At 42.8% G+C, this 9,290-nt stretch overlaps 1 long non-coding RNA gene across 1 annotated transcript in view; it reads right to left on the reverse strand.

The window, feature by feature from the left end:
- Positions 1 to 8,072, reverse strand: part of LOC116529846 — a 25,683-nt gene extending 17,611 nt beyond the window's left edge. The window contains exon 1 of the long non-coding RNA XR_004259700.1: positions 8,061 to 8,072. This is a non-coding gene — a long non-coding RNA (uncharacterized LOC116529846). The remainder of the gene's footprint in view (positions 1 to 8,060) is intronic.
- Between the last annotated feature and the right edge of the window lie 1,218 nt (positions 8,073 to 9,290).

A 9,290-nucleotide genomic window follows, 5' to 3' on the forward strand; every position in this document is an offset into this window, starting at 1 on the left:
CCAGCACCTATGACAGGGAGCTGTGACAGACAGTGGCCAGCACCTATGACAGGGAGCTGTGACAGACAGTGACCAGCACCTATGACAGGGAGCTGTGACAGACAGTGGCCACGGACTGACTTCCATGGAGCTTCAGGAAGGCCTTTCTCACGAGGAAAATATTCAGCTGAAATTTGCATGACAAGAAGGGTCCAATTATATGAAAACCTGGTACTGGAGCCTTCTATGCAGAGAGAATAACAATATTTATATCTGTATACACACACACACACACACACACACACACACACACACACACACACACACACCCCCGCATAATCTACCACTGAAAGCCTTCCTTGCCCCTAAATATGTAAGAAGGGGGGTTGGTTTGCACAGAACCCACTCATGATCAGCTTGTTCCGCTTACCCAGATGTGACATTGGGGCCCCTCCTGAGCAGTGCCCCATATGAACGACCTGGCCTCTCAGGCTCTCAGCTGCAGACCCCTCTCGGGACACATGTGCATTCCCAAGCCACTGCACACGCTAATGGGGCCTCTGGGCATATGGTTTTCAGGGTTTTTCACCTCATTCCACAGGGAGGAGAGCTCCAGGGAAATCTCAGGGCAGGTGCAGAATCACAGCCGCGGAGAGGGCTGTGGGAAGCCTACATTTCCCCATTCACAGGGAAGTCCAGATTCCACAGAATTCAGCTCCAGCAGGTGAAGACTAGGGACTTCTCTTTTCACCACAGGGCCTTTCTGATAGTGCAGGAGAGTGACACTTGGACTACTAGGAAAGCTAAGGAACTCAGGTGGCTCCAGCACCCCTGTGGAGTCAGGGTTTCCCTCTCACTCCTCAGAGGCGACACAGGCCACCACAAGCTGGGGCTCCTCCCAGACAGCCTCGCTGAGTATTCTGGTTTTCAGCCTCCTCCGGATGGGGATCTGTGTGTTGCTGTCCTTCACCATGGGTTCCCTGCTGCGGCCACAGGCCTCCTCACTGATCCTGAGCTGCGTCTGGGTCAGAGACCCCATTATTCGCCTGCTTGATGTTCCCATGCTTCTCCCTCCGTATTGTCTTTGCTCATCCTCTTTCTCTCACTTGGAGTCTCTTTACTTCCTCTTCATCTCTTCACTGTGTCACATGCAATAACTCTTAAGGCCCAGCTTCGGACCCCACCTCCTCTCTGAGTGGCCCTTCCATTTTTTTTTGAGATGGAGTCTTGCTCTGTTGCCCAAGCTGGAGTGCAGTGGCCCAATCTTGGTTCACTGCAACCTCCGCCTCCCAGTTTCAACCAATTTTCATGCCTCAGCTTCCCAAGTAGCTGGGATTACAGGTGTGAGCCACCATGCGTGTCTAATGCTTTTGTACTTTTTTTTTGTTTGTTTGTTTTTAGTAGAGATGGGTTTTTCTGTATTGGCCAGACTGGTCTCAAACTCTTGACCTGAAGTGATCCGCCTGCCTCAGCCTCCCGAGGTGCTGGGATTACAGGCATGAGCCACCGCTCTGGGCTGCCCTTCCAATCGTTATTGCTCCCATTAATCTCTTCTTTGCTGGATACCAGCAAGCATCTAGATTCCAATTTAGGCCCTCTTCTCCCCTTCTTCCTCTCCTTCCTTTCTCCTCCCTCCCCCTTTCTTCTTCTAAATGAGAATTAGCTTATTCATCTTGTTTTTGAAGAAAAAAAGTCACTAAACAATGAATACATAACAGGAATATGTGTATATGTATGTGAACAGCATAAAGCATTAGCAATAACACAAAGACTACCCCCAGCTCAAGAATGAGAGATTGCTATTTTCCTACAATACCCCAGTGTGCACCTGCTAGGTCTCATTCCCTTCATTCTCCATTCTGCATCCCGATGGGTCACCACTATCCTGAATGTGTATCTATCACTGTCCCTTTCTCACCACATTGGACCCTTAAACAGGGATTTATTTAGCTCTGCGTGCATTTGAATTTTATACTGGTGGGATTCTAGTATGTGAACTCTTCTGGGTCTTGCTTAATAGGCTCAACATAGCATTTGTAAGAGTCTTCCATGTTGATGAGTGCTCCTGAGTTCATTTTCACTGCTCCACGGTATACCATTGCGTTAGTGTGTCATTATGTATTTATCCGTTCTACGGTGAAGCCACATCAGGATTGTTTTTCCATTATGTGACTGCTTCTACAGACGTTGTAGATGTCTCCTGATGCACATGTGCACGGGTTTCCCTAGGATATGTACAAAGTGGAAGAATTGTTGGGATTGGGGTACACACATATTCAGCTTTATAAAACATGCGGAGTAATTTCCAATGTGGTCGTCCCCGTTTATAGTCTGAGCAGCGGCGCTAAGGGTTCCTGTTTCTCTGAATTATTGATGAACTGGGTTTCTTATTTCTTAATTTTTGTCAATCCTGTGGCAAATATTGGAGGTTTTAGTTTGAATTTCTCTGATTTCTAACGAAGCAAACATCTTTTATACGTTTATTGGTTATTTAGATTACTTCTTTTGTCAACATCCTACTCAAATATTTTTTCTTTTTTTTTGGTTTGAGATGAGGTCTCACTCTGTCACCCAGGCTGGAGTGCAGTGGTCCTCTCCGCTCACTGAAACCTCTGCCTCCCAGCCTCAAGCAGTCCTCCCACATCAGCCTCCCAAGTAGCCTGGACTACAGGCATGCACCACCACAGCCAGCTAATTTTTGTTGTTGTTGTTGTTGTTGTTGAGATGGGGTTTCACCTTGTTACCCAGGCTGCCCTCGAACTCCTAAGCTCAGGCGATCCACCTGCCTTGGCTTCCCAAGGTGCTGGGATTACAGGCACCCAGCCTGGTTCTTTTTTTTTTTTTGAGACGGAGTCTGCACTGTGGCCCCAGCTGGAGTGCAACGGGACAATCTCGGCTCACTGCAACCACCTAGTTGTAGTCATTTAATGTCCAGAAATTTTGTAAACTTTCTTATTAATTCTAATAATTAATCCATAGATTCTTTTGGATTTTGGATGTATATATTCAGACTATTTGGGAACAGGGTGGTAGGGTGATTTTGTTTCTTCATTCCAACCTGTATGTATTTCATTTCTTGTCCTTTGTCTTACTGCAATGGCTAGGAACCACAGCAGAATTCTTTTTTTTTTTTTTAGGCTGAGTTTCACTTTTGTTGCCCAGGCTGGAGTGCAATGGCGCAATCTTGGCTCACCACAACCTCCACCTCCTGGGTTCAAGTGATTCTTTTGCCTCTGCCTCCTGAATACCTAGGATTACAGGTATGCACCACCACACCCGCTAATTTTGTATTTTTAGTACAGATGGTGTTTCTCCATGTTGGTCAGGCTGGTCTTGAACTCTTGACCTCAGGTGATTGGCCCGCCTCAGCCTCCCAAAGTGCGGGGATTACAGGTGTGAGCCACCGCGCCTGGCCAGAGACAGGATCTTTTGAAAGTCTAAAGCATCTGTCATATGTTTCATCTTTTCCATTTCTGCCATTGTTCACTTATGCTGTCATTCATTTGATTAATCTCACAGAATTTTGTTAATTTTATGTCTTTTTGAAGAACCAAGTTTTGGCTTGTAAATCCTCTATGGTATAATTTTTTTCCTATGTCATTAATTGTTGCTTTTTGTAATTTATTTTTTTTTATAGACGGGGTCTCGCTATGTTGCCCAGGCTGGAGTGCAGTGGCTTTTCACAGGCCAATCCCACTACTGATCAGCAAGGGAGTTTTGACCTGCTTCGTTTCCAGCTTGGGCTGGTTCACCCCTCCTTGGGCAACCTGGTGGCACCCCGCTCCCAGGACGTCACCATATTGATGCTGAACTTAGTGCAGACACCCAATCAGCATAGCGCACTACAGCCCAGACCTCCTGGGCTCAAGCGATCCTCCAGCCTCAGCCTCCCAAGTAGGTGGGACTACAGATACGTGCCACCGCCCACCAATTGTTGCTTCTTTAAAAAAAATTTCCTTCAATTTCCTTAAGTTTATTTTGCTATTGTTTTTCTAACCTCTTAAGGTGACAGTTTTTGTTTGCTTGTTTTTTAGCTTTTCTATATCTCTATTGTGGGTCAAAACGGCTGGGGGGAGACATATGTTAATTCTAGCTAAATAATTATCAGCTTGCTTGGCTCAGAGTACACTGCAGTTTATATATCGAACTAAACTATATTATTGGTGCAGTTAATTGGAAATCAAGCGGCAGCAGGAACCTAAGGTAAAGACCAACCAAGAGCACAGTAACACTGGGGAACACCGCGGGGTGGCTGCAGAGCAGGGAACACTGCTCCGGTCCCACGAATGGCTTCTCAACTTGGATACCGCATGAGGATCTCGTAAAGAGGGCTTGTGCAGGGAGGCAACCTCTGCTTACAAGATCTGAGGGGGTCTTTGCAGATGGGAGCTGGCAAGGGGGAGAAAAGCCTTGCGGGGCAAAGATCACGGAACACCTCAGGCTCTGGCTAGGTTCTAGGAATATGGAGTGATTTTAATTGCTCTATGTCCTCAATGCTAGGGAGATAAAAGCCCCTATATGTATTGGGTGTGGTCAGACCTGGTGGCTCCTCATCCTACACTTCTGATGCAGCCACACCCTGATAACAACCAGTGATTAGCATGTCTTAGAAGGATCTGAAGTTCTCAAGTGATATCTTACCTACCTCTTCACTCTCCCCTTCCATGCCCATAAGATCAATGAGATTATGCACATAATAACAGTGTTTGGAGCCCAGAGCTGGGGCCAACACGGTTCCCACACTTGCGTTGCTCCCCTGGACCCATGCTGTAAATTCTACTCTTTTGTCTCTGTCTTTATTTCCTTTTTTCAATCCCTCATCATCACTGGTACTAAAGACACCCCCATACAGGGTTGAGGCTGGTCCCCAACATCTATATTATCAGAAGTTGGCCAGCCATGCTGGCAAGCCAAATGTGGCCTACTGCCTGTGTTTCTCAGTAAAGTTTTATTGACACACAACCATGGCGATTTATGTATGTGTTATTTATGGTGTCTTTTATGCTACAGTGGCAGCAATGTGGCCCACAAAATCTAAAATATTTACAGTCCAGCCTCTTATTGGAAGAGTTTCCTGACCCCGGCATTAGATCAACGTTGTTAACTCTGCTGTTCAAATATTCATTTTCCTTACTTTTCTCTTGCTCTTTCTGTCAATTTTTGAAAGATGTGTGTTATAAATTATAATTCTGAAGGTAGATCCCTCAATTTGTCTGGTTATGTCAAATTTGCTTTATTTTGGATCTGTGGGTATTCAATGACTATACATGTAAGATTCTTGTGTCTTCCTGTTGAATTGAACTTGTAAGTAGTTGAGATTCCAGGTATGAGCTGCCATGCCCAGCTAAGTTCTTTTTTTTTTAATTTTTTTTTTTTTTTTTTTTAATATACAAAGATGGGGTTTCACCACGATGGCCAGGCTGCTCTTGAACTCCTGACCTCAGGTGATCCACCCACCTCAGCCTCCCAAAGTGCTAGGATTACAGGCGGGAGCCACCATGCCCGGCCCAGCTAAGTTCTTTTATATTGCCAATGATCACTTTTGCCTTAAAGTCTCTGCGTACTATTAATACAGCAATCTCAGTTTTTCTCTTACTTAATATTTGTGCGGCATATATGATATACATTTGTCCATACCTTTGTTTTAATGTACTTTTATTTTTTGGTTCACCACTTTAATTGTAAATGTACAATTCAGTAGTTTTCAATATATTCACAATATCATGATCATCATCATTATCTAATTCCAGAAAATTTCCGTTGTACCAAAAAGAAATTCTACACATTCTAATTTCTCCTTCCCCTACCCTCTGATAGCCAAGAATCTACTTGCTATCTCTATAGATTTACTGAATCTGGACATTTCATAGAAATGAAATCATTCAGTATGCGACCTTTCATTTCTGGTTTCTTTCATTTAGCTTAATGTTTTCAAGGTTCATCCATGATATAAGATGTATCAGTGTTTCATTCTTTATGGCTGACTAATACTGCATGGCATGGATATACCACATTTGGTTTTCTAACCATCAGTTGATGGACATGTGAATTGTCTACTTTTTGGCCATTATGAATAATGCTTCTATGAACATTCATATATAACGTATATCAACATGGTTTCTAACCTGTTATACACAAATTTTTTGTATGTGAACATATGTTTTTATTTTTATTTTTTTTTTGACATAGGGTCTTTCTTTGTCACCAGGGCTACAGTGTAGTGGCATGAAAACAGCTTGCTACAGCCTTGACCTCCCAGGCACGAGCAATCCTCTCGCTTCAGCTGCTCAAGTAACTGGAACTACAGGTACATGCCACCACACCTGGCTAATTTTTTTGTATTTTTTGTAAAGATGGAGTTTCATGATGTTGGCCAGGCGGGTCTCGAACTCCTGACCTTAAGTGATCCTCCTACCTCGGTCTCCCAAAGTGCTGCAATTACAGGCATGAGCCACCATGCCTGGCCTGTATGTAAACACATACATATATGTATTTTATTGTACTTTGGGCTCTGGGGTACAGGTGCACATCCTGCATCCTGCATGATTGTTGCATAAGTACATACATGCCACATCCCTCCCCACCAACCCCATCTCCTACATCAGGCATTTCTCCCAGTGTTATCCCTCCCCATCTGCCCCGTCCCCTGCTGTCCCTCCCCTCCCCTCCCCTCCATCTCCCAACCTAGCCCAGTGAGTGCTGTTCCAATCCCTGTGTCTAAGTGTTCTCATTACTCATTACCCACCTATGAGTGAAAACATGTGGTTTTTGGTTTTCTGTTCTTGTGTCAGTTTGCTGAGAATGATGGTTTCTAGATTCATTCATGGCTCTACAAAGGACAGGAACTCATCATTTTTTATGGCTGCATAGTATTCCATGGTGTGTATGTGCCACATTTTCCTTGTCCAGCCTATCATTGATGGGCATTTGGGTTGATTCCAAGTCTTTGCTATTGTAAACAGTGCCACAATGAACATACGTGCATGTGTCTCTATAATAGAATGATTTAAAATCCCTTGGGTATATACCCAGTAATGGGATTGCTGGGTCAAATGGAATTTCTATTTCTAGATCCTTGAGGAATCGCCACACTGTCTTCCATAATGGTTAAACTAATTTACACTCCCACCAACAGTGTAAAAGTGTTCCTTTTTCTTCACATCCTCTCCAGCATCTGTTGTCTCCAGATTTTTTAATGATCGCCATTCTAACTGGAGTAAGATGGTATCTCAGTGTGGTTTTCATGTGCATTTCTCTAATGATCAGTGATGATGAGCATTTTTTCATGTTTGTTGGCCTCATATATGTCTTCTTTTGAAAAGTGTCTGTTCATGTCCTTTGCTCACTTTTGAATGGGTTTGTTTGTTTTTTTCTTGTAAATCTGCTTTAGTTCTTTGTAGATTCTGGATATTAGCCCTTTGTCAGAGGGATAGATGGCAAATTTTTTTTCCCATTCTGTTGGTTGCTGGTTCACTCTAATGATAGTTTCTTTTGCTGTGCAGAAGCTCTTAAGTTTAGTTAGATCCCATTTGTCTATTTTGGCTTTTGTTGCCATTGCTTTTGGTGTTTTAATTATGAAGTCCTTGTCTGTGCCTATGTCCTGAATGATGTTGCCTAGGTTTTCTTCTAGGGTTTTTGTGGTGTTAGTTCTTATGTTTAAATCTTTAATCCATCTGGAGTTAATTTTTGTATAAGGTGTAAGGAAAGGACCCAGTTTCAGCTTTTTGCACATGGCTATCCAATTTTCCCAGCACCATTTATTAAACAGGGAATCCTTTCCCCATTGCTTGTTTCTGTCAGGTCTGTCAAGGATCAGATGGTTGTAGGTGTGTGGCGTTATTTCTGAGGCCTCTGTTCTGTTTCATTGATCTGTGTCTCTGTTTTGGTACCAGTACTGTGCTATTTTGGTTACTGTAGCCTTTGGTTACCGTAGTTTGAGGTCAGGTAACGTGATGCCTCCAGCTTTGTTTCTTTTTTATTTTTTGAGACAGTGCCTCGCTCTGTCACCCAGGCTGGAGTGTAGTAGCATGATCATGGCTCACTGCAGCCTTAACTTCCCAGGCTCAGGTGATTTTTTTCACCTCAGTCTCCTGAGTAGCTGGGACTACAGGTACATGCCACTACACCCAGACAATTTTTTCTGTTTTTTTTTTTTTTTAGAGAAGGGGTTTTTCTATGTTGGCTAGACTGGGCTCGAACTGCTGGGTTCAAGAGATCCACCTGCCTTAGCCTCCCAAAGTGCTGGGATTACAGGCTTGAGCCACCGTGCCCTGCTGGTGGTATTATATTTAATGCATAGCAAAAGTTATTTGAGTATCTTATTTGGCCATCTCTTTCATTCTCAATGCCTTTTGCAAACTTAGGAAGGAGCTAAAATACAAAACTCTTTCCTTTCTTCCCTCCCAGGAATTCCTATGTGTGTTCTCAAACACTCCCTTTCATCCATCTGAAGCTCCTCATTCCCCAGCATTCTGCTCCTCATTCCACCTCAGCTCTTCATGATCAGGGCTTATCTAACCTTTCTGGCTTCTTGAAGCCATCTCTCTCTGCTCAGTGTTCAGACTTTGCATAAGAGAGAAGAGCTCCAAAACCAAATCAGCCAGCAACAGGAGCAGGGAGAGAGATTGCAAATATATGACTATTTGTTGTTGTTTCTCTGCCACAGTTCAGTGTGTTCTATGAGGAAGAGGAATGTATATGTTCTAGCTTTGAGCAAATGGGTAGATGACGGTCCATTTGTGGAGACAGGAAACATAGGAAAAGTGATTCTGAGGAACACTTGAGATCAATGTGAGTGTTTTGAGTCTAGGCTGCCTTTTAGATGGTCTAGAGAAGCTGTCCAGAATAGTGTGCTTGGAGCTGCCTTGTACTGGCATGTGAAGCAATTGTCAAATTCTCAGGAATTGTGAACATCGCATTGTTAAAAAGTAATTGTATAAATACACAATGAAATAAAAAATAATTGTATAAATATACAATTAAATAAAAATAATTGCATAAACAATTAAATAAAAAATATATAAAATTAAATAAAAATAATTGTATATAAAATTAAATAAAAATAATTGTATATACAATTAAATAAAAATAATTGTATATACAATTAAATAAAAATAATTGTATATACAATTAAATAAAGAACAATTATATAAATATACAGTTAAATGAATTACATTGAAAACAAGGATAACAGATACTCAAAACTCATCTCTGTCTACATTTGAGTACTGTCTGTGCTCCTAAAGCTGCTTAAGTCTGCTGTGCCTGCATGGTGGAAACCATACAATGGCTTGCTACTGCACTTTTCTTGC

Source organism: Sapajus apella, unplaced genomic scaffold (assembly GCF_009761245.1).
Source record: "Sapajus apella isolate SASKATOON/1434 unplaced genomic scaffold, GSC_monkey_1.0 scaffold63, whole genome shotgun sequence".
Classification (NCBI taxonomy): Eukaryota; Metazoa; Chordata; class Mammalia; order Primates; family Cebidae; genus Sapajus; species Sapajus apella.